General features: G+C 43.1%; 1 long non-coding RNA gene and 1 other non-coding gene across 2 annotated transcripts; both read right to left on the bottom strand.

The window, feature by feature from the left end:
* Positions 1–11,162: 11,162 nt before the first annotated feature.
* On the bottom strand, positions 11,163–23,635 carry LOC125096454 (uncharacterized). Its single transcript, XR_007126192.1, has 2 exons — positions 23,460–23,635; positions 11,163–11,792 (listed from the first exon to the last, which is right to left on the bottom strand). It is a non-coding gene; the product is annotated as an uncharacterized LOC125096454 (long non-coding RNA).
* Positions 11,273–11,378, bottom strand: LOC125096594 (U6 spliceosomal RNA). Its single transcript, XR_007126273.1, has one exon. It is a non-coding gene; the product is annotated as a U6 spliceosomal RNA (small nuclear RNA).
* Positions 23,636–24,629: the final 994 nt, after the last annotated feature.

The following is a 24,629-nucleotide window of genomic DNA, read 5'->3' as shown; positions in this document are numbered from 1 at the left end:
CTACAGCTGGATAATATTCCCTGGTGTGTATGTATCACAATTCATTTGTCCATTCATCCAGTGATGAACACTTGGCCTGTTGTCCCCTTTTAGCTATTGTGACTAGTGCTGCTATGAGCATACGTGGACACGTATTTGTTTGAATCCCTATTTTCAACTCTTTGGTGTATATAGCTAGGAGTGGAGCTGTTGGATCATACGGTAACTCTAGGTTTAACTTAAGAGGGCCCACCAAACCTTCCACAGTAACTGAGCCATTTTACATACCCTACAGGAATGTGCAAGTGTTGCAATTTCTAAACAACCTCATCAACACTTCCTACGTTTTGGTTGGTCTTATTCTTCCTTCCTCCCTTCCTTCCCTCCCTCCCTCTCACCCATCTTCCTCTTCCTCCCTCCCTCCCTTCCTTCCCCCCTTCCATTCCTCCCTCCCTCTCACCCATCTTCCTCTTCCTCCCTCCCTCCCTTCCTTCCCCCCTTCCATTCCTCCCTCCCTCTTCCTTCATTCCTTCCTTCTTTCCTTCCTCCCTTAATAACAATAACCATCCTAGTGGGTGTGAAGTGATATCATAGAGGCTTTGATTCCAATTTCCCTAATTATTAATGATGTTGAGCATCTCTTCATTGCTTGTTAGCCATTTGTATACCTTCTTTGGAAAACCGTCTAACTCAAGTCCCTTGCCCATTGTTATATTTGGTCATCTTTTGGTTGTTACAGTTATTTTTCTGTTTTACAGAAATGGTGCTATGTTTGCAAGTATTCTATTTATAAACTACTTTTTGTGCGTAACAGTCTTATTAAACAAAAGTTTATGTCATCATATATTCTTATTCTGTACGGCATTATTTTAATGACTGCATGGTATCCCACCAAATGAATGCAAAATACCCTAAATGATACAGTTCATCCCATATTCTTAGGCTCTTGTGTCATTTCCGATTGTTTACTGGCCTGAATAAGGCTAAGATGTCTATCCTTCCTTTATGCCTATACCTTAGTGTCTATGGGTCCTAAACCTATTCCTCAAAGTGAAATTACTGAATCAAAGCATGAGTCCAATTTGGGGGACTTTACCAAGCTCCCTTAGGAAAGTTTTCACCCAAATGTAATAACTTTTTAAAAAGGCTATTCAGGCAGTTTTTACATATAAGGGATACAGAGTATGGTTTCTAAGGTTTTATAAAAGTTCAAGCCTACAGCCATGGGGAAAATTGTGAAAGGGGTAAACCTTCAAAAGCCAGCAGATGAAAAGCCTCGAAACCCTGGCGAGGCATTGGGTTGAAATGTCCATTCCCCCTTACACTTCTGTTATTTTACTACTTTTCAGGTTGAAGATTAACAGGAAGAGCTTTTATATTCAAGTAATTGCAGGACTGTAAAAAGAGAATATGTGGATCCGTTGGAATATGTGAAAAAACTAAAAATTTCACAAAAGCACTAGCGCTTTCTTGCTTTATATTTCATTGTATCACTGTTCTTAAACATAATCGACATAATTTCCAAAACATATTAATCATTTGTATCAGAATTCTTTTCATTAAATAAGGCAAACTGTATTTTCCCATATGATTTAAGACCAACGCATAGATCAACAGTTTTTCTGGGAAGTCCATGTCTTACTGAATAGTGGCCAACAGATCAACACAAAATTGGATTAATTTTTAAAAGTGCATCTTCTAGTCAATCCCATCGGAATCCATTTCATACACTGAGGAGTATTGGACTTTACACTATATAGCTCAAACCTGAAAAATAATATAATTTTCATGTTTCTTTTAAGGGTATTAAGGAGGGCACGTTTTGCATGAAGCACTGGGTGTTACAGGCAAACAATGAATCATGGAACACTACATCAAAATCTAATGATGTACTATATGGTGACTAACATAACATATTAAAAGAATTATTAAAAAAAAAAAAAAAAAGAACCTAGGGGCACCTGGGTGGCTCAGTGGGTTAAAGCCTCTGCCTTCAGCTCAGGTCATGATTGCAGGGTCCTGGGATCAAGCCCCATGTCGAGCTCTCTGCTCAGCGGGGATCCTGCTTCCCTTCCTCTCTCTCTGCCTACCTATGATCTCTGTCTGTCAAATAAATAAATAAAATCTTTTTTAAAAAAAAAGAACCTAAATTTTAGAGATCAACATTCTAAAACTTTATGTCATGAATTTTTATGCACTGAGCTTCTTCTACAGGTAATTATAATGGACCATTAGAAATAAATTAATTTTATTTTTAAAAATTAGAGATATGTTATTGTACAGTACCTCCATTGTAAATATAATACTTGAAGTTGTTTTTTTTTTAAATTAAACAGTAAGGTCCTGAGGGTTTTTAAAGAATTGCAGTTAAGATCAACTAACCAGGAAGAGAGAGAGAGAGAGATACAGTTTCCTTACTATTATTTTTTGCTATGTCTTCATTGTTAGGCCAAATCTAATTTTTTCTCACCTTTAGGACAACTGTTAGCATTTCCTTGATGGATGAGACTTACTGAGCGTCCCACCAAAGCTCTTCCTTTAAGATGGAACAGCCCCTTTGGAGCTCCAGGAAAAGAAAATCTGGAATCAGGTTTGCTAGAGGTAGGCAACCTGCTGTTAGGTTCAGTACGTTGTGATTTCACCACAGTAGACTTCCCAGAGTAACTTCTACTAGTTTTCAGAAATACAAAGAAAGTCCTAAAACTGTTATTCTTCCTCCTGAGGGCTCAGGAATGTGGGTCTCCATAGTTTCTGGTGTCTTTAATTCCAGGGAGGAAAGCAGGCAGGTAAGTAACAGAAATTGTCAGACAACTGTCATTACCTAGATTCTTTTCCAGGACCCAATTTTAGCCAAAAATGTCAAATAAAACCCATCTAGCATCACTCCAGAGAGTTAAGAGGAGAAAGCCTGAAGAGAACTTTTAAGAGAGAAACTAGCAAAATAGCTTCATAATAAAGCCGACCAAAATTATGGTTGCAATCTTAGTTCAAATACGAAGAAGTCTTTCCATTTTTCATAAAGAGATTTAAAAACTCTATTCAACAAAATATGGCCGCTTTAAGTGCATGATGTGGCACCATCAGGGTGTGTGTGATTTTACTCTATGGAGGTGTCCTCTTGCTAACTCGAACAGGCCTAGCATGATTTCTAAACATGATAGAAACAGGGCAAACAATCAAACGCCTTTTCCTTGAGAGGAAGTCTGAGGTATGAAAGAATGTCTCCTGATCTGTAAATTCTGTGAGGAGGTTGACTCTGGTCTCTCCTTTCCACTCAGTATGGTTCCGCTGATCCCTCCAGATCCTTCCTCCCCTGACACAAATCTCCAGAGCAGCAGGTGTCCGTGGGCACTGAGGGAGCTGGTGAGAACCTCAGGCACCTCTAGGGCCTGTGCACATCCCACGGAATTCTCCAAGGGCGTCAACAGCCATGGTAGCCATCCTCCCCTTGCCCCGCCCCGACTTCTGGACTCCAAAAATCTGTAGGCAGTGGTGTTGGAGTCCCTATCTCTAGGCACATTACCTTCAGGCCAAAGTCCTTGGGCACAAGATTTCTATTTCCTAGTTTTTATGAAAAAACCAAGGAGGGAGTAAAAAATGCAATTCCAATACTTAGTTGATTGTGACCTTGTTCAGAGGTGTGGTAATATTTTCAAAAAGGCGGTCATTTTCAGGAGGGCTGGGACGGTTACTGTCTTGCAGAGGGCTGGCTTACCTGTGTAGGTCATAAATAAGAGCATCTACGTGAAGAAACGCTATTTTCTACTCCGTGGCAAACTACAAACTCAAATATTTTGGTGCTAATACTGAACAGACACAAGTCACTTCTAGAAACAGGTTGATATAACCTACCATTCAGTTGCCTGGAAGGATTTGGGAGGAGGATAGCAAAAAATGGGGACAAGTCATTGTAATTATAAAGGAATAGGTGGTGAACTCTGAGATCTTGGGAAGAACGGACACTAATACGTCCACTACATATAATTTTTCAGTGTCTCCAGACTGTGGATATCATCATTCCATATAACTGTCATTTTTGACAAGCCTTCTCTTCTCAGCTGATTTTCTTCTTGAGTGTAAAATATTTAAGTTTAGAGAACATTTGCTTTCAGTGTTAAGACTCCTTCGGTTCCATTAATGAATAAAGGTAATTTCGTTAATGTCATTAAATCTTCCTTCATGGGCTGAATTCTTATTAAATACAACAGAAAATGTTGGATCTGTCACTAAGTCAAATTTGTTGAATTGAATTGAACTGAGTCGTTCTCAATTTTATTTTAATCAAGTTTTAGGTGAAAGTCTTCCTCTCAATGATTGCCCTCCCCAAAAAGTATATATGCAATTTTCTACTGCCTGTGGGTTGCCAGGGGTCATGAGGGGCACAGTCCTCTCCCTCCTGGTTCCACTTGTCTAACTACATCAGTCAAGTATCTGTTTAAGGACTCTTAAAAAATAAGTTTCAAGATTATATTAGTGTCACTTTCTAGTCACCCTAGAATGTAACCTTTTTAAAATGACACGAGATTACATGAAAGAGTGACAAGTGGCACCCCTCACATAAAGACACGGGAAAGACCACTACTATTTAGTCAGATCCCACTCAACTTTACATATTGGAAAATATGTAAGTCCATGAAGAACCAACTTTTTTTTTTTTTAACCCCCCAATAAATCCAGTTTCTCTCCAGAGGTTTCCGAGAACACCTCCCCTTGGGGGGAAGTGGAGAAATCCAACTCCTTTGTGTTAGTAGGCAGCGGGCTCCTCCTGGCCCCATTCATTCATTTACAAACAAGCCAGGCACTGGGTTTGGCAGGAGACAGACCCAGGGCCTCCCTCACCACGTGTCTGCGAGCTTAGAGTTTCCAAGAGAAGACAGACAACCAACAAACAAACTCTAATAGATAAGAAAAGATAATTTCAGATGCTGCTAAGGGTCATGAAGACAGTAAAACAGTGTCAGAGGGTGAATGAGAGAGCTGGCTACCTAGGAGTCTAGAAGGGTCTCTCTGGATATGGTAGCAGAAGGTCAATTCATTTATTTTCCAAACTTCTGTTAGCAGTTCTTCAGTTGTCTAGAGGTGCTCAGTGGCCCCCAGGGGCAGCCCGTCAGGACCCCGCAAGTCCCTGATTCCCAACTTCGCCAGGCCTTTCCCTGGCCCAGGGGGGCCCTACTCGTCCTCCCAGTTTTCCCAGCCCCCCTGCCCAAGGTCTGCTTGTGCGTCTTACTCCCTCAGAGGAGAGGGCTCGGTATCCAGCTCTCAGGATGTGGAGAGCTACAAATAGCACGCATAGTGGCCATTGGAGGTAGCTGCCAGGAAGCCCGCCGGGCCGGCCAAGGGCCTCCTCTTGCCCTTGTGGGCAGCCTAGCAGAACCCGCCAGGATTCAGGCCAACCCACTAGTGTAGATTATGGCTTTTATTTTCCAATTTGTGCATGCGTGATGATGGAAGGCAGGCAAAGGAGAAAAGGAACATGTGCCCTGAAACGATCTCTGTTTATCTTCAACACAGACTCAGAGGTGGCACAGCACCAATGATGACAGCTTTTGTACAAGGTGGAGGGGGACAGGTCTGAGGAGAGCTGATTCACAGGGACCAGGGGATCAAATCCAACCCTCTGTGTTCTTGGTGCATGGTCTTCTCCTCAGGATTCGTCCAGTCTGTTTACATTATCACCTTAAAATATTTTCCACCTGAGTTTTCCGCAAGTTTCAAGACTCACGTTCTCCCCTCGCCATATTCCTAAACTCAAAATTCTAAGTATGATTTATAAGGCATCATGGGAAATTCGTCTTTAAAGAAGGAAGTGCAAAAGGAAATGAAAATAGACCCCCTTGGTCTGCCACACACAGTCAGAGCAGAGATGGGCCCAGTCATGCACAGCCCCAGTCGGCCTGCCCCACAGGAAAGTGGGAGAGGGGACCCTGGGAAGCGGAGCATCATGGGTACCTACCCAGGGGCTTGACTTTCTCCAAGGCTGGGGCACATCTGCACAGGTGTGTAGCTCTGCCCCAAAACAGGAGCACTGAGCTGGACCCTGCCTGACCAGTGTGGGACCTACCTTCGGTGAGGACATGGACCACTTCCTCTGAGACCCTGCCTGGTGCTGGAGGGAGTGCCAGTCCCTTTTGAGGCTCAGGTGCCTTGGCAGGGTGGCAGGAGCCCAGGGTGTGTGCTGTCCGCCCAGTCTGGTTTGGGCAGTGGCATAGTGGGGTGCAGGCTACCTCTGAAGGAGAAATCCTGCTCTCCTGAGGTCAGTGGACTGAAGAAAAAGCACCAGGACTGAGAGATTGGCCCAGATTCTGCTTTGACAGTCGGCCTTGGTCCTGGGGGAGCTTCTCAGGGCAGTTTTAGCTCCTCTCTCCGCTTTAATGTGAAAAGGAGAAATAAGACATAATTCAGAAATGAGTGTACAGCCCCGTAATTGTCACAGGAAACTGATGCGAATGACCGTGACGCTGTGTTGTATTTTCATCTTTCTTTCTTCCTTTTGTTTTGTTTTTCATTATGCAACAAAAAACACTGATGTTTATCATCTAAACGTTAAGCATTTAGTTGCTGGTACTTAATACACGTTCCTTAGGGCACCTACCTCAAAAACCAAACCAAACCAAACCCCAAACAACTTTTTTAAAAAGCCCATGCTGATTGAGCGGAAGCCATGGAAGTTTCTATGAAATAACTAGATTGGCCATGAATGGGAAGTCCCATTACATTCGGACTCTTTCTCAATCAAATTTTAAACACACTTTAGCAAATACATCTGTTTCCTCCAGGTGGGAGTTTTGTTTCAGGTTTCCGCAGGCTGCCTTAAGAGTGCATGAAGTCTGCCCGAGATGCCCCTGAGAAAGCGGGAAATCGCAACGTGGAACGTGAACAGGAACTCTTCTGCCTGGTATGTCCATAAAGCCAGGCCTACCTCTCTTCCAGGGCCGTCAGAAACTGCTTTGGTGCGCTGTTTGGAGAGGCCTCAGCATCCAGAAGCGAAGAAAACTGAAATGACCCCATGCCCCAAAGAGTTAAGACAGTGACATCCAAAGACCTTAAAGAAAAAGAGTTTTAAGGGACTGGTTTTAAAAAAACAATTCAAGCTGAGTCACATGCTGCACAGTGCTGGCCCGCATATGGCCATGTGCCAGTTGGGTATTCCTGGCAAATATTTGACCTCCTGTGCCTCAATTTCCCCATTTGTAAAATGGGCATAATAATTGTATCAATTTCATGAGGCTTCACCAGCACGTGTGAAAATTTGGTAAAAGGATACATGTAGGGGCATCTGGGTGGCTCAGTCGGTTGAGCATCTGCCTTTGGCTCAGGTCATGATCCCAGGGTTCTGGGATTGAGTCCCCCCATCAGGCTCCTTCTCCCTCTGCCTGCTGCTCCCCCCTGCTTGGGCTCACTCTCACACAATCTCTCTCTCTGACAAAAAAAAAAAAAAAAAGAATCCATGTAATACCCCGGCACGGTGCTTGGCACTTAGTTAGAACTCAGTGAATAGTTAGCTATTTAATAATAATAATAACAAAAACAAATATATAATAACGATGATATAATAAATGATATAATAAGAATAATAAGTGATATAATAATAGTAATAAATAATATTTTAAAAATAATATAACAAATGATATAACAAATTATTAGCTTATAAAAAACCACTATTATATTCCTACCTGGTCCCATTCTTTTCCTTCTCCAGTTTGGGCTTCACCCTGAGGTCAAACATAGTGTGGTGACTTCATTAATAATTATTTGAACTTGATATCAGGTCTTCCCCATCACTTGGGTTGCTTACAAAGGTATGGATACGTGCTGCTCACCCTCAAGATTCTGACTTAATTGGTGTGGCCTGGGCTTTGGAAGTTTTAGAAACTCCCCCAAGTGACTCTTTAACATACAGTCAAGTTTGGGAATCAGTGCTTTTTGGTTGGTTCTACTCAAAAAGACAAAGAGATGTGCATAGTCTAAATCAAATTAAAGCAGCATGTCATCTGAGCTAATAATGTGACTCATTTTGCTGCACTAGCCATTCAAATCAGCCCATCAATCCGACTTATTTTTTCACCGAATTCATAAGTTTTGACAGATTTGATGAATTAATTCAGTAAAAAGTTTGATTCATTATAATTATATGGCCATAGCCTCAAGTAAATTGAATTTTCTGGGAACCAGCTATGATTGAGAGGGTATTTGGAAACTTTTAGATGATACATCATCATAGAAGTTCACATTATTTAATTCCATTCTATACATTTGCTAAAATACTAGATATTAAATAAAAATTCTGATAGTTCTGCATTGATCTGACCAACTCATTTAATAAAAATTTGATTTTTCAAACTCCTGTAGCCATAGCCTAAAGAAAATTGGATTTGTTGGGAATGAGCTAGGGTTTTAAGTGTAATTTAGAATATAAATCCCTACAGAAGTACACATTATTTAATTCCATCCTGCACATTTGCTAACCAACTGGATGTTAAATCAAAACGCTGATAGTTGGAACGAGATTAATGTTGTCTCATCCCTTTGATCTCGTCCTGGGGGCCTTTGAAGACATGTAGGTTGCTATTGGATTTGTACACTGCTGTCTGTGTATTATTAACCTCTTTAAAAAATTAATGAGTGTGTTGGTCCACTTAGTGCTTTGGTCATAATGATCCATCAGATGAATCATGAGTGGGGCAGCACTCGCAGCCTCTGTCAACATCCTGTCAACATTTTCCGTTACAGGCACCAAATGCTAGATTCAAAAAAGCCCCTGAATCTCGTACCCCAGAAGTTTTGCGTCTGGCCGTGAACCTGGGGATCATGCTCTCTCAAAATAGCTGGGCAGACCAAACCTCCTTCGGATGTACCCACAGCTGGACAAAACCAAATTCAAAAATCACTTGTCTCGGGGCGCCTGGGTGGCTCAGTGGGTTAAGCCGCTGCCTTCGGCTCAGGTCATGATCTCAGGGTCCTGGAATCCAGTCCCGAGTCGGGCTCTCTGCTCAGCGGGGAGCCTACTTCCTCCTCTCTCTCTCTGCCTGCCTCTCTGTCTACTTGTGATCTCTCTCTGTCAAATAAATAAATAAAATCTTAAAAAAAATTAAAAAAAAAAATCACTTGTCTCCAAGTATTTATATTTAAAAGAGAAAACAATCAAGTTAAAAGTCAGGCAATTTTTTTGTGTATGGGCTCCTTCCCGCACTGCAGAGCAAGGTATTTGCTTGTTAGAGCATTTATTGATAAAGTTCTCGGAAATGACATCACTAGAAAATGAAGGACATAAGAAAAGTCTTTTAAAATTTCCTTTCTTGGGGGGCCCAGGGTGGCTCAGTTGGTTAAGTGTCTGCCTTTGGTTCAGGTCATGATCCAGGGGTGCTGGGATGGAGCCCCAGGCCCCGCATCAGGCTCCCAGCTGGGGGTGGGGCTGCTTCTCCCTCTGCCTCTGCAGCTCTGCCTGCTTGTGCTCTCTCTCTCTCTCTCTCTCTCTCTCTCTGTGTGTGTCAAATAAATAAATAAAATCTTTAATAATATAAATAAATAAATTTCCTTTCTGATAGTTTTATGAAAAAAGGAATTTTGGCTAAAGAGTAAATAAAAGAAAATTCATAGTGGTTAAAAGGGTAGGATGGAATGAGTATTTAGTATATAGTAAGTGCCTATTATGTGCTGGGATCTTTTTGCACATAATCTCCTTTAATCCTTATAACCACTCCTCAGACTAAACCAGTCGGCCCCTGCCCCTTGGCCCTGGGAACACCAGGGTTCTCTCCCTTATTTCCGAAAATAATATATCTGACCATAATATATTGCCAAGTTAATGGCACTTCTAGACAAATTACTATATCCTTAGATCATGTGGGTGAAAGGTTAGCAAATGTTCCTCCTGTAGGGCCTTTTTTTAATTTTGTGGGTCACAGGATCTTTGTCACAACCACTCAATTCCTCCGTTGTAACAGGGAGCAGCCTCGGACAGTACAAACACAGACAGGCAGGGCTTTCCAAGAACACTTTAGTTACTGAAACCAGAGGTGGGCAGGATTTGTCCAGTGGATATTTTGTCCAATCCTGATGTAGATTTTTTGTAAAGAATCCTTTGCGGAGATAATGCATTTCTGAAGAAGAATTATTTCTGGAAGTTACTTTAATTGGGGTAGAGCCCGCGGGCTTTTGGAAGCTGTCTTTGGACCCATATATCGGGCAGTTAGCCATGCCTATTTGCCAGTGATCAAATCTGACTTTTCTGATCCTCCCCTAGAAGCGTGTGGCTATGGGAAGGAGCAGTATGGTATCTCCCATCACAAATTTATTTTTTATTTTTTAAAAGATTTTATTTATTTATTTATCAGAGGGAGATCATAAGGGGCAGGGAGAGGCAAAGGAAGAAGCAGGCTGCCCACTGAACAAGATAAGGGATTCGATCCCAGGACCCCGGATTCCTGACCCAAGCTGAAGGCATACATCCCAGGCGTCCCTCCCATCACAAATTTATAGTCCCTTCCTTGTCATGTTCACTTCTCTGTTGCCTTTTCAGCTTCTATTTCCAAACACCATTTAAAAAGGCATTCCTATTGCACTCATACCATGTAAACTTCAGATACACTCATTTGGGTCAACATAGCCTTTTCTTTTTAATGTGGGCTGGGAAAATATATGAGATTGTTCAATACCGCATGCCCTAAACACAGATATGCCCCAAAGAGGAGAAGTGTAGAACCAACATATCCTCAAATGCAAAAGGAATAGCGGGCATGACTTTAGGAAGTGGGCAGGATAGGGAGGAGATGTAAATTTGGGGGGCAGAGAGCAACTGGGAAGGCTTGGGCTCAGGGTAAGCCATACTGAGAGGCTGCTACATGGGCTAGCTCAGCAGGCAAAGAGGCAGGTGCTCAGCCTTTGGAGACAGTTCAGGGTCCTGAGGAGGATATAACTGTTAAAGCAAAGAAGCCACTGTGTGTTCTCAAGCAGGAGACCACGGACAGTGATCAAAATACCCCTGTAGGCAGGGTGTCCCACTGGTGTCCGCGTAGCTGGAGCCAGGAGACGGGGGCACAGTGTGGCAGTGGAAATGGGCAGAAGGGACAGGGTCCCAAAACATTCCCCAGGAATCAGGAGGATGATGGTAGTGTGACCAATTCCAGAAAAATGGGGAAGAGGGGATGCTCATTTATGAAGATGACTTCAAGTTTTAGCTTGAGAACCTGCGGTATTTTCATGCCTTTTGAATACAACTGTTCTCTGGGCAAGCAGGTGAGAGATCAGGGCTTCCTGTGCAGATTTTTTTTTTTTTTTTTTTAAGTAAGCTCTAATAAATACAGAATGCATTGCGAATTTTCATATCATCTTTGTGCAGGGGCCATGCAATCTTCCCTGTATCATTCCAATTGTAACATAAATGCTGCTAAAGTGAGCACCCTTACAGAGATGACAGCTGAGTCTGGCAAAGGGGTTCCCTATGCTTGCTTTTTTTTTTTTTTTTTTTGGCCATTTATTTCCTTAATGGCCCCTGTGTATGTACACTCTTTTGTGTTTGACCCAAGAGAAACACATTAGAACCATTGTCTCCTCTGACTTCCCCTGGCTGCCCCATACACAAACTTGCAAACAACATGCACATGGGACGCTTCTCCACGAACACTAGGTTCTCCAAATCATGGCTTTAGAGTTAACCCGTAAACTGCCTGAATCACCAGCTCTGGCAAGGGTGGGTTCTGACGAAGGGTTTCCATTACTCAGGCGTTGCTCCATCCTGGCCACACTAGTCGCTGAATTGGTGACCGGTAAGCTCGCCCTTGACTCAGGACAGCTGAATCGAGCTGCTTCTGACCCTAAAAGAGAGTCATTTAAAGATGGTATTACAACGATTAAGAATACATAAACACACACAAAGAATACGTAACTGTGTATTAGACAAATATTTAGATAACGCATGCATTAAGTGAAGCACTATTTGGATTTAATGATAAAAGCAGAATCAACTATGCACCTGAAAGCACTTCGTAATTGTTTAGTTTATCAATTTAACCCCCTAACTTCAATTTTCCAACCTTACACTTGTAAGGAAGGCATTAATATTGAAGATTACAGTGATATCCAGTAGAGGAGAATACAGTAATAAATAATTTAGCTTCTTTATGCTTCAGTCGCTTTCCTAAATTACTTATGAAACAGCAACAAATACTATGGGTGCTATGGGGAAGGCTGACATTATCCATTTCTTATTTAACAATGGAGTCATTAAAAAAAAAGGGAGCGAGAAGGGAAGCTGGGAACGAGAAACTCATTATTACATTAAATACAGATCCTGGTATCCTGAGAAACTGCATGTTTGGTTTGGCTGAGGAATATCCAAAGCCACCAGGCAAGAAAAGGACATTTGTTATAGCCAAAGTAAACAGTTTTTATTTGTTTTCCATATGCAAGCATATGAGTAGAACCCAGCATATTTTATATTTGTACATTTCGGGGAAACATGTAGAATTTTAATCATCATAACATGAACCACGTCCCTTCTGCTACTTAATGTTTCATAACTGGGAGCGCTGCATGAGCAAAACATGTGGAAATTAGGAATCCTATGACATTTCGGTACTCGTGTGCATTTTGGCAGGGCCCAGACTGGAAGAAGCACACCTAAATTGTCTCAGGTATGCGAAAAGTTATTCTATAACTGTTTCCAGAACATGTGATTCAAATATCATAGTGGTTTATCAAATATAACCTACAGTGCCAGGAAAATTTTAATGGAGCCTTATGGACACTTTTTTTTCTGATCCCAGTAGAGATGGCCATGTCTCCCACCCTCCATAAACTCCAAGATTTCCGCCCCCACTCCAAAAGAGGTGAGTTTTTTGGAGACAAAACCCCTACCCCTAGATATGAACGGAGTCAAATGCCTGCATGTCTAAAGAGGTCTTTAGCCAAAGATCAGAAACACTGAGGGTGCTTTTTTGAAATATTATTTCCCACACTCTAACAGTTATGCCTACCAGACAAGATGTTCGCAATAAACTTTATAAACTTCCATATTTTGAGAACCCAATTGTGGGTGTTAAGATGGAAATAGAAGGAATTAATTGAAAGAAGTTGCTGATAATGTAAATAAAACCTTTAACAGTGCTTGGGACATAATATGTGCTCAATAAATATAATGTTAGCTATTTTAACTTTATTTTTTGGGATATTCACAATTAATAAAAAATGGTAGCACGTCTCTACATATTTATAAATGTACATATGGATTTATGTATATAATGGGTATGTATAAACAGAGAAGTGCCTAGCTTTTCTAATTGCCAAAAATAATCTTTGCTTGTGAATTAATTCTTTGCCGTTTGCTGTTTGTTTTCGTGTTGAGAGTTGGAAAGGAGAACACAAGAGGAGGTGTGAAATGGCTTATTTATTTGAGTGAATTATTAACCCAGAAGCCTAGTCACGATTATTCTAGTCAGAGCATTGAAGCAACTCTGGCCATTGAGGAAATACCTAATTAATGAATTAAAAATCACAGAACATGCTGCCCAGTGCCACCTTTATCACAGAATAATAAAACATTAGGATCAGAAAGGCCTTTAGAAAAAAATCATGAACGACTCACAATGGTAGAGCACAGACTGAGGGGCGATGGAGGGATGTGGATGGGCGATGGGCTTGATGGGAGATGGGAATTCAGGAGGGCACTTGGGTGTTCTATGTAAATGATGAACCACTGAACTCCACTAATAAAACCAACACTGAACTCTGTGTCAACTAACTAGAATTTAAATTAAAAAAAGAAAAAAGGAAAAAAAAAAAAAAGAAGGGCCATCAGATATCATCCAGCACAATGCCTTCCTCTTACACGTGAAGAATCTGGGGCCAAAAGAGGTAGGGTGACTGGCCAGAGCACATGGTCAGTTTCAGAGGGGTCATTCCAACAGTGGACTCTTGCCTCCCTATCCAGGCTCTGCTGGCTCTCATCTCTGTAAGGCATTTCTTCCCTTGAAAAACAACAACAAAAACAAGTCTGCCTGATTACATTGAGTCCGTGTGAAGCCATTACAGCTGTATTTGCCTCCTTGGCCTCTTGTAGGTGATGACCTTATAAGCCTCTCAGATAAGGAGAACACAGATTATGATGTAAGATCGTTGAACCGAAGGGGCCCCAACAAGTATCCCTTTAACCTCACCTTTTCTGATCTGCTGTTGTCGATATCCAGGATATACCAGTACACAGTAACATCACCTCACTTTGGAATTAAAATGTCCACTGTTTTACTTTTGTTTTCCAAGTATATTTTTATGTGATATCTTTGAAATAGGTTGCAGGAATCTCTTTCTTAGATCTAGACACAGCATTTTAAAATATTTAATTTAATTTTATTTTATTTTATTAAGTAGGCTCCATACCCAGCACAGAGCCCATTGGGGGGCCTGAACTCACGATCCTGAAATCAACACCTGAGCTGAGATCAAGAGTCAGATGCTTAACTGACTGAGCCACCAAGGCACCCCTAGACACAATGTTCTTAGAATTATTGATGACCTGAAGAGATCACTTTCCCCTGATTCCAATGTTCAGAATGCATGGTCCTGTTGGGAAAATTACCTTAAAATCACACTTGCAGAATCCACAATGGAGTAAGGGCCAGAGGTTCCTAAGGCAGGATTTGGGTCTCCTTCATGGTCATATCTCCAACACTATGCACAGTGCTTGGCACATTGTAGGTGCTCAGTAAAGTTTGTTGGACAAATTAATGAAAGAAGAAGCAAATTAAATCTCTTGTTCTCCAAATTTTCCATGGCAATAGAAGAGTAGTTTCATGTGGGGGCAGGCATTGGTGCTTTTTGAATTTGTGCTTCCCAAGCCTGATGGGCTGGGGGCTACTTTGGTGGGACCAAAAAACCAACAACCAGACAAACAGAAAACCACTCTTTTAAGACTTTTCCATCTGCTTCTGGAAGACACTCCAAAGCATATTTCCATGCCTAAAGGGGCATCCTTGAACTTCAGTGGATTACCTGGGAATCGACCCCAGCACCCCTCTACTCCCTTCAGAATGCCCTGCTATTCAAAAAGGCTGGCATCTGTCTTCTGTTCACAATGGAGACCAGTTGGCCAGCTGCTGGTAGCACCTCACCTTTTTTCAGGCCGAACTATGGCAAAGGCCACATCCAAGTTTCTCACCTTAGTGGGTATGTTTGTAGTATGGTATTCCCAGGGAGAAGAAATGAACACTTGTTTCCTTACTGACATTTTTAACAGTTCCTCTTTGGGGCATCTGGGTGGCTCAGCGGGTTAAGACGTCAACTCTTAGTTTTGGCCTGGGTCTTGATTTCTGTGCCGTGGGACTGAGCCCCACATTGGGCTCCGTGCTTGGCACAGAGTCACCTTGGGACTCTCTCTCCTTCTGCCCCTCCCCCTGTGTGCACGCTCTCTAGCTTTCTTAAAATTAACAAATCTTTTTTAAAAAAGAATTAAACAATTTCTCTTTAATGAAGCTTTTGCCTCTCTGTCATTAGAGTCCCAGCCAGCCCGATTTCTGAGTAAATTTCTCCATGAAGGGGAGGAAGACACTTCACAGTGTATGCTGCTTGAAAGATGGCCATTCAGACAACCATGTGTTGTGAAACTATTTTGTGCATGCGGCCCGCTTGTCGGGAAAGGCATTCCAGCACAGACTATGTGTGTGTCAGCGCTGGCAAGAGACCACGCCAGGGCATGAATATGTATGTTTTAAGGAAGGAGCAACAGTTGAGAACGGACGAAAGACATAGCCTGGGCACCCTCCCAATCCCTATAATTACACCACTAACCCTCCTTTAGGGAAAGCTCAGTTCTGCTCATTTTCAGAGAGGTGAAACTGGCATCTGAAGAACATGTTTTTGAGATTTTGAACACTGAGGTCTCTTTACATAAGCATCGGCAATAAAACAGCTTTATGTTGACCACATTTTCTTTCCCAGAGACGTGAGAAAAGAATAGGACTTGCCTCATAGGCCTAAAAAGAACACTCCGCTTCCTCTCTTAAAACCTTCCACCGTGTTTTTCTACCTCTGGTTTGGAGTTATAGAAAGATGGATATTTTTGTCCCCAAGCCAAGAAGCCTGTATGCCCTGTGTCTTTCACATGGCAGCTGCATTTCACCAAAAAGAAGTGGTTTTTTTTTTACCTGATTTTTCCTGTGGCATTTAAAAAATCTGCCCTGGACTTTGCCACATTCATTTTTTCCGTCCCGAAAGGCACCAGTGTGAGTTGGTGGGAGGAAAAATATTAACTTCACCAAAGCCTGGAGAGAGGTCAGCGGACATGTCCGGAATCACACAGTGACTCAGAATACCTGACTGCCTGGGCACTCTCGGAATCAGCCTGACTGGCCATTTAAACAGCAGGAGATATTTACTCATTCTGGAAGCCTCTCAGGCTGTGCTTCTAAATGGTCACCATCTAGTTTGGAGGGGGGGTGTGGAAATCACTTCATTTTTACTCACTACCCCAAGTCATCAAAGTGAAACTAAAAATACATTCAAAAAAGTTTGTAGAAAGTTTCTCTCATTATAAATCTATGATTTATCTACAATTTATGATAAATCTTATGATTAAGCTAGAAAAGTATTTGAAAGATGTCACCAGCTTTACAAGTTGATTTTAGGGAGTAGGTCTGCACGCTCATGACCAACCCCATCCCCATCCCAACAGTGCCCCTGTGAGCCAAACACCCCGAGAGGTAAGACCCACATCTGAGCCCACTTGACATTTTACGATTTTTCTTACGACTGGGCAAAAGCTGACTTTCCAAGTATCTGGTAGTCACTTTTTTTGGCATTTTCCTAGATGCTTGTACTATGGACAAAATGTTAGAGAATTAACAGAACAAAAAAGCTATTTATTTATTTATTTTTAAAGATTTTTTTTTTTTTTTTCCAGGACAGCGAGAGAGTTCACAGAGGGAGAGGCAGAAGCAGACTCGCCACCAAACAGATAGCCTGATGCCGGACTTGATCCCAGGACCCTGAGGCCATCAGTGGAGCAGAAGGCAGATGCCTAACCGACTGAGCCACCCAGGGGCCCCAGAGAAGGCAATTTAACACCCTCCTTCCACATTCCTGTAGTTTGGGATACCACCTTTAGGCCAGTTTTTGTCAATAAGTCAAGTCACGGCAATTATTGGTTCTAAATTTAAAGTTTCCCCTTTTATGTTCAGCTGTGGTTGAAAATTCCTGTTTTCTTTGAATTTGCACTTCAAGTGGGGCACAATTCTCCTGTCTCCACTTTGCTCTTTGCATGCCAAATAATCCCAATTATCCCAATTTCCTAGCTCCCTCTCCAGCCCACTGTAGAACTCCTCTCTGGGACTGCTGTGAGCTTCCCAACTGGGTTCTCTTGGGTAGTTGGGAATCTCCCCACACCAGTGGCCCTCACCCTCCAAAACAAAAACAAAGCAACTCACATACATTCTCCCAGACTAACAGAAGGTGTGTCTCACCTTTCCTGGTTGGCATATGTTATCTATTTCATATGTATTAGTACATGTAGTCATCTGTGGCTTTCTTCAACCACTTACTGAGCAAACTAAAATCTAAGATAGTCAAAAGTTTAGTAACGTAACCAGAAAACTCCTAGACACCGAATCTGGCAATGAGATGAAAACATGCCTTTCGAGAAGAAATTGGCTATGACAATGACCAGAGAAGAAATCTCTGGAGTCCTTGGCAACGTTGGCAATTTAATGTTGCTCACCAAGACGTGTGGGTTTCCTTTAGCTGATGATAATCACAGGAGCTGGTTCTACTGGATGTAAAAAAAAGAAAAAAAAAAGGAGCTTGAAGGAAAAGTTTCTTTACAAGTTGAAAGTAAAAGAAGCTAGGCTGATAACAATTTCCATAGATTTTAGATAAGAAAAATTATAGATACTGGTTTCAGTTATTAAAAAGCATGAGCATAAGCCTTTTGATGCCTTAATTAAAGTTCTTGTTCAGAAAATGTGTTTAAACACAACCTTTAACAGCTCAATTTTTAAAATAGTATCATAAAAGCAGGAGAGGGAACAAATCTGTATGTAGCCGGACTACAGGAGAAATCTTATCGCCAATTACTAAAGGGAAGGGCAGGAGTCCCAGCGTGCCTGTTAAAGATCTTATTGGAGAGGTACAGGGGAGGAGGGGAGCATGAAAATGTCATTAAGGAGAATGAAAGCCTAGGCATGATTAAAAAAAAAAAAAAGAAAAAAGAAAAATACAGCATTTCAGAGCAGCCTAGCCTTGCCTCCATGTCCTCTGGAGCTGGAGACGCTACTTTTTTTTTTTTTTTTTTGTCTGTGAAGATTGCATTTGTTCCATTCCCTTTTCTAGTGCCCTTGGGGCCCTTTGCGCCTCATCTTCAGTTGCCGCCATCCTTGGCCTAAAGTAGACACCAAGTTACGGTGTGCATTCCAGGTGTCTCGATCACTAAATGTCAGTTCAGGGCAGGGAAACATCCAGTTAAAACAAAAGTGGATTTCTCACAATTATTGTGGCTGGCGTGGATCCAAGTTCAGATTTTTCACCCTTACCCCACATCCCCTCTCAACCTTCACCTTGGAGTGGAGGGATAGGAACAGAAAGGAATGGAGGACGTAATTTCTTTTTTTTTTTTTTTAAAGATTTTATTTATTTATTTGAGAGAGAGACAGTGAGAGAGAGCATGAGCGAGGAGAAGGTCAGAGGGAGAAGCAGACTCCCCATGGAGCTGGGAGCTGGGAGCCCGATGCGGGACTCGATCCCGGGACTCCGGGATCATGACCTGAGCCGAAGGCAGTCGTCCAACCAACTGAGCCACCCAGGCGTCCCGGAGGACGTAATTTCTTTTCTTTCAGGTTCTCTAAGTACACCCTGGGTTTTGGTGGACGGCATGTCAGTATCATGACGTCTGAATTCTCGTTGTATCAGAGTAGCCAGATCTTAAGGGTTTTACTTCTTTTTATTTTTTTTTAAGATTGTATTTATTTATTTGAGAGAGAGAGCATAAGCAGGGAGGAGAGGGAGAAGGAGGCTCCCTGTGAGTAGAGCTCCTGATGTGGGGCTCGATCCTAGGACCCTGGAATTATGACCTGAGCTGAAGGCCGCCGCTTAACAGTCGGAACCACCCAGGCGCCATGAGCTTGAGGTTTTTAAAACTCCAACTGCTCTGATGGGTAGTTCCATCTAGTAATGGCTACTTTCAGTGGTGCATATACACAGACTCTCAAATTAAGTTCTAACATAGCAATTTGGGTGCTCAGCACAGCCACTTGTCTGCCTTTTAGAGTGACCATCCTTGGTTCATCGCGTTTTAACACCACCTGCGTATTCACCAGTTGCATGACTGAAGACTAATGCTATGTCCAAATTAAATCGCTTATCTTGTACTTCACAGCCAAAAGTGAAATCCTCCATGTCTTCATTTGTTCCTCAAAGAATTTCCATTAACCCAGTTCATAGTTCTCAACAGGAAGTCATAGAGACTTGAAAAACGACAAAAGACAGGCAATGGAGAGCCAAAGATGAGAACAGACAGAGGTAAAATATACACATCTATCCACACAAACAGATAGGAATAAGATATTTGAGGGCATTTTCACAAAAAGTTGCCTCTTTAGAGAAGAAATTAAATTTAAACTTCTTTACCTGAATTTTCAGATGTAATGTGCTTCATAGAGTATTTGGAAAACTGAAATTCCCCTCTCATTTTTATGATAAAATTGGACTTATATTCCTCTAAAGCCAGTATTAGACCCAGAGAAGAGCTCAGGAAGAATGCAGCAAAACATATGTCCCCCGCAAAGCACATATTTAAAGGTAAGGTTATCTTTCACTGATAAATTATTGAAATTACTACTCCAACTAAGTTATGGAATATGCATGCTAAGTAGAGTTATTTTTATATTTGGTGTAAGAAGCTTAAAAGGAAAGCAATATTGCAACAGAGCAAAACAAATGAGAGACTGGGGAGTCACTTAGCTTCTGTCAAGTCTGTCCTTAATATTCCCTGAGAAGAGAATATACAGGCTGCATTTTTTTAAAAAAAATTAGCCTGTCTTGGAATTGAATGGTCAATCTTGGTTAAAACCTAGAGGAGATGCAGACACTTTGATTCAAAATACAACAGGGTATCTGAGAGCTCTCCAGCCATAGAGAGCAACGCCACAGAGCAAGGCTTGTGTAGACAGACCGGGGTTGGGCAAGAAGTCCATCTGGCAGGGAGCTAAGGTGAGAGTCAGAACAAACAAGATTGCAGCAAATTTCAGGCTACAGACAGCCATCAAATACACAAGATGTCCAAACAGGTTGTTTATATGGCCTCTCTTCCCCACCACCACCCCCAGAAGAAAAGCTCCACGTATGCAGGGATTTTTAAATTTTGTTCACAATCGTACCCCGAGCTTCTGGAACAGTTCCTGACTCAAATATTTGATGACTGAATGAACATCAACTCAGTTGCCAAAGATAGCTTTGTCAAAGGAAACTAAATTCCACAAATATCTAGTGAGTACCTAAGCAGTGCGATGTGAAGTGTCCGCGTGTGGTAACTGACACACAGAACCTTGATAGGACATGAAAATGCACAGCGCCGCGTGGGAGGAGGACAGGCCGGTGATGGCATCAAGGAGTGTCTTTGGAAAGAATGGCATTGGTACGAAAGGCTGAAACCTGTTCCAGGCCTGGGCTTGGTGCTCAGTTCCCTGAGCTCTGTCCCCTGCACAGAAACCAAGTCATCGACCGTATCCACTGTCACATACCTCGTGCTAGCTCAGTGTTCTAGCAGGTGCTCAGACAATGTGCATTGACTGAGCAGGAAATATGGACACAGGGAGGGTATGTGATCTAGCTGTAGGGTCAGCATGTTGGCCAGGCCCAGCCAGGGAATCGACCCAGGGTTCCCTCCTTGTTTCCTCCACCTCCTTCACTGGAATGACCGTAGCCAGTGCGGATCTCAGATGGTCTGAGTGAAGTCTGAGAACTCCAGTCCTAAAATTAAATATCAAAATGTGAAACCCCAGGGCTCCATTTAAGACTTCCCGAATCAGGAGCACCTGGGTGGCTCAGTCATTAAGCCTCTGCCTTGGGCTCAGGTCATGATCCCAGAGTCCTGGGATCAAGCCCCGCACTGAGCTCCCTGCTTGGCGGGAAGCCTCCTTCTCCCTCTCACACTCCCCCTGCTTGTGTTCCCTGCGTCTGTGTGTGTCTCTCTGTCAAATAAATAAATAAAATCTTTAGGGTGCTTGGATGGCTGAGTGGGTTAAGCCTGTGCCTTCGGTTCAGGTCATGATCTCAGGGTTATGGGATCCAGGCCAGCATTGGGCTCTTGGGCTCTCTGCTCAGCAGGGAGCCTGCTTCTCCCTCTTTCTGCCTGCCTCTCTGCCTACTTGTGATCTCTCTATCAAATAAATAAATACAATCTTTAAAATAAATGAATAAATACATAAATAAATAACATCTTGTGTGTGGGGGGGAAGACTTCCTGAATCACAATCCTGGGTAGGGGACCCAGAAACTAACATTTTAACCAAAGATCCAGGTAAGTCTCCCGCATGTCAAAATCTGGATTCCACTAAAGTAGGATTTTGTAGACAAGTAAAAAGATCTAATAAGAATTCTCTCTCAAGTACCCACATTAGTAACTGAAATCCCAAGGGCAAGAAAAACTAGCATTTTAGGTGGTTACTGTCAACCAGGTACTATTCAAGATGCTGTCACATAGTATAATTCAATATTCAAAAACCCAAAGCAGTAGTGTTACTACATCTATTTTTAAAGAAAGCAGCTCAAGGACAATAAATAACTTGCCTAACATTGCAAAAGTACCTGCGGGAATCCAGACCAGATTTAATTCCTGAGATCACATGCTGCCTGATGTCTTGCTGCATCTTTTGGAAATTCAGGCTCGAGGAAACGGGGACACTGTATGGGATTTGTCTTCAAGAAATGTACATAGAATCAGTTACTGATCGGATGAATCTGTCAAGATGAATTTCTGGACATCAAGATTTGAGGTTTTAACTTAAACAAGCTTTAGGCATGACTAAATTATCTATGACTATAATAATCCCAAGAAAAAGGTGAGCACTGGGTAAAGTGGTTTGTCTGTGGAAGAACCAGAACGAACTCAGGTGCACAGGGCAGATAAGTACCTGAAGAGGCAAGGCAGGGGTGAGGAAGGGTAGAGAGCAGGGGCGATGGTCCCTTCTTACATGTTTGGCTTCAGCCAGCAGACCCCTCCCCAGGGACCAGGTCTCATATTTCAAAGAAAAGCCAAATGTCCAGCTTTGCATGTGAACTCTCCTGATTTTTTTTTTTTTTAATTTATTTGACAGATAGAGATCACAAGTATGCAGAGAGGCAGACAGAGACAGAGAGGAGGAAGCAGGCTCCCTGCTGAGCAGAGAGCCCATGTGGGGCTCGATCCTGGGACCCTGAGATCACGACCTGAGCGGAAGGCAGAGGCTTAACCCACTGAGCCACCCAGGCACCCCTCTCCTGATTTTTAAATACAGATTACTAATTGAAACATTTAAAAAACTTCCAAAACTCAAAGGTCAAACAAACAGGTCTGGAAAACAAAATCTCTGGTCTAGAATATACAAATCCCAGGGAGTTAAGCTACATAGAGTAACTGGGATATTGTTATAGTGTGCAATGGTTTAGATCAGAAACGTTTCGAGAAGCTATATCCTGGCTATCACTACTGCTGGTTTAATGTGATAAAATGTGCATTGCATCATCTTCGGATTTTATATGGGCATATCAGATGTGGCCCGAAGGTCCAAGTTTTGTAATTGGACCTATTAACCTACCATCCTAGGGATGATAACCTTATCATTCCGGTTTGGGGGTGATCGTCAGTTGGCATTGGCCAATTTTAAATTCGTGATCCCCTGGTTTTCCAGCTCATTTTAAAGGACAATGAAGTAAACTCTGGGAGAAGAGCCTTCAGTTTTAGTAAGCACCCCATACTGCATTTGCTTTATGGCAAATGCATTTGTTGATTTCCTAAGCCCAACTTCTCCAGTACCCAAGCATTGATACTGCTCTGTTTCAGAGCAGAAATTCTCTTCCCCATACAGACCTAATAATGAGTGATTTACTACATAGGATATACTTTCTAAAACAGCAACTTTACAGCAACTGAGTTCTCGTCCCTATTATTATTTAATGATTTTATAATGTTAATTTATGAACGACTATGAACAAGCCAATGAGTTTTTGTCGTTTCTAACATATCCACGGTCTTAATATTCCACCCTTTTATGCGGGCATTGCCTTAGCGGACATTTTCTTATCCAATTTATAGCAAAAAGATACCCCTCTCTCGGTGCCTTTCTGCTTGCAACGTGTATGCATTCAGTTTAGGTTATCAAGTGAGGCGATGTTCACCGACCCAGGCAGAAAATCGGCATTAAATCAAGTTCGTACAATGTCACAACGTCACCAGCCTAAGGATGTTAAACGCAGCATAGACGCACGAGCATCAGTGTGAACGGATGAAAAAAAGGACTTACAAGGATGACCCGCAAAGATTCCTAGTTTCAAGACCCAACAAAAAGCCTCCAGGAAGTGAAGTCGGCAGGTTCTAATTTCACTTATTTTCATGGCTATTTTTTTTTTTAATTGTTAATTGTAGTTTTCCACTATAAAAGCAAAGCCATCAGAGGAGTCTGGTGGATTTCTGAGCAGAAAAGCCTCCCCTCTCCCGGAAGTGTGACGGAGTCGAGTTCCCGGAGCCGCGCGGCCGCGGGCCACAGGGAAGCGCCCCCGCCCGCCCCGCGCCTGCAGTCACCGCCCCGGCAGCGGCGGCTACCGCCGGGGCTGCACCGGGCTGGGCGGGGCCGGCGGACTGCTGCGGGGGGAGGCTTTTTCTGCAGTTGCACCAGAGCCCCGCGGTACTCCCCCATCCGGCCGGCCGGCTGCGGGGCTTTAGAAAAACTAGAGAACTTGCTGGGCACGCCCAGATTTTCCAGCAGCGGTGCTCGCAGTCGGGTCCCGGTCCTCCAGCCACCGAGCTGGCTCTGCGCCCTCGCCCTGCTCCAGTTCCCCCCACTCCATCTCCGCCCCGCCCCCTCTTCTTACTCACCCCTTCTTCCGACCGCCCTGGCCCTTCTCCCCACCGCCCTGGCCCTTCTCCCCCCACCCCCACCGCCTCCTTCCTCCAGTTCTGCCCCTCCCGCCCCCTAGCTCCCCTCCACGTCTCCCCCTCCTCCTTGCTGTCGCCTCCTCCTACCTCCTCAACCTCCACCTCCGCCCCTCCCCCACTTCTGACCTCCTTCTTCTTCATTTCTTCCCAGTCCCACTTCCTCGCCCACCCCTTTACTTCCCATGCCCTTCTCCTCCCACTTCCTCCTCCCCCTCCACCCCTCACCCTTTTCTTACCCCTTCTTCCTGTCCCCCCCTTCCTCACCCCATACCTCCTTTCCCTCACTTCTTCCCTCCCCTACCTCCTCCCTCCTCCGCCCTCCTTCTCCCCGCCTTTTCCCTCACTTCTTCCACCTCCTCCCCCCACTTTCCCTGCTTCCCATCTCCTCCTACCCCCACCTCCTCCTTCCTCCATGTTTGCCACTCCCCCACCTCCGTGATCTCACCTCTCACCCTCCCCCACCTCCTCCGGCCTCTCACCCTCCCCCACTTCTTTATTCCACTTCTCCCACCAGTGCCTCCCAACTTCTTCCCTCTTC

Source organism: Lutra lutra, chromosome 3 (assembly GCF_902655055.1).
Source record: "Lutra lutra chromosome 3, mLutLut1.2, whole genome shotgun sequence".
Taxonomy (NCBI): domain Eukaryota; kingdom Metazoa; phylum Chordata; class Mammalia; order Carnivora; family Mustelidae; genus Lutra; species Lutra lutra.
Note: the sequence above shows the minus strand (reverse complement) of the source record. Positions and strands in the feature narration are given on the sequence as shown.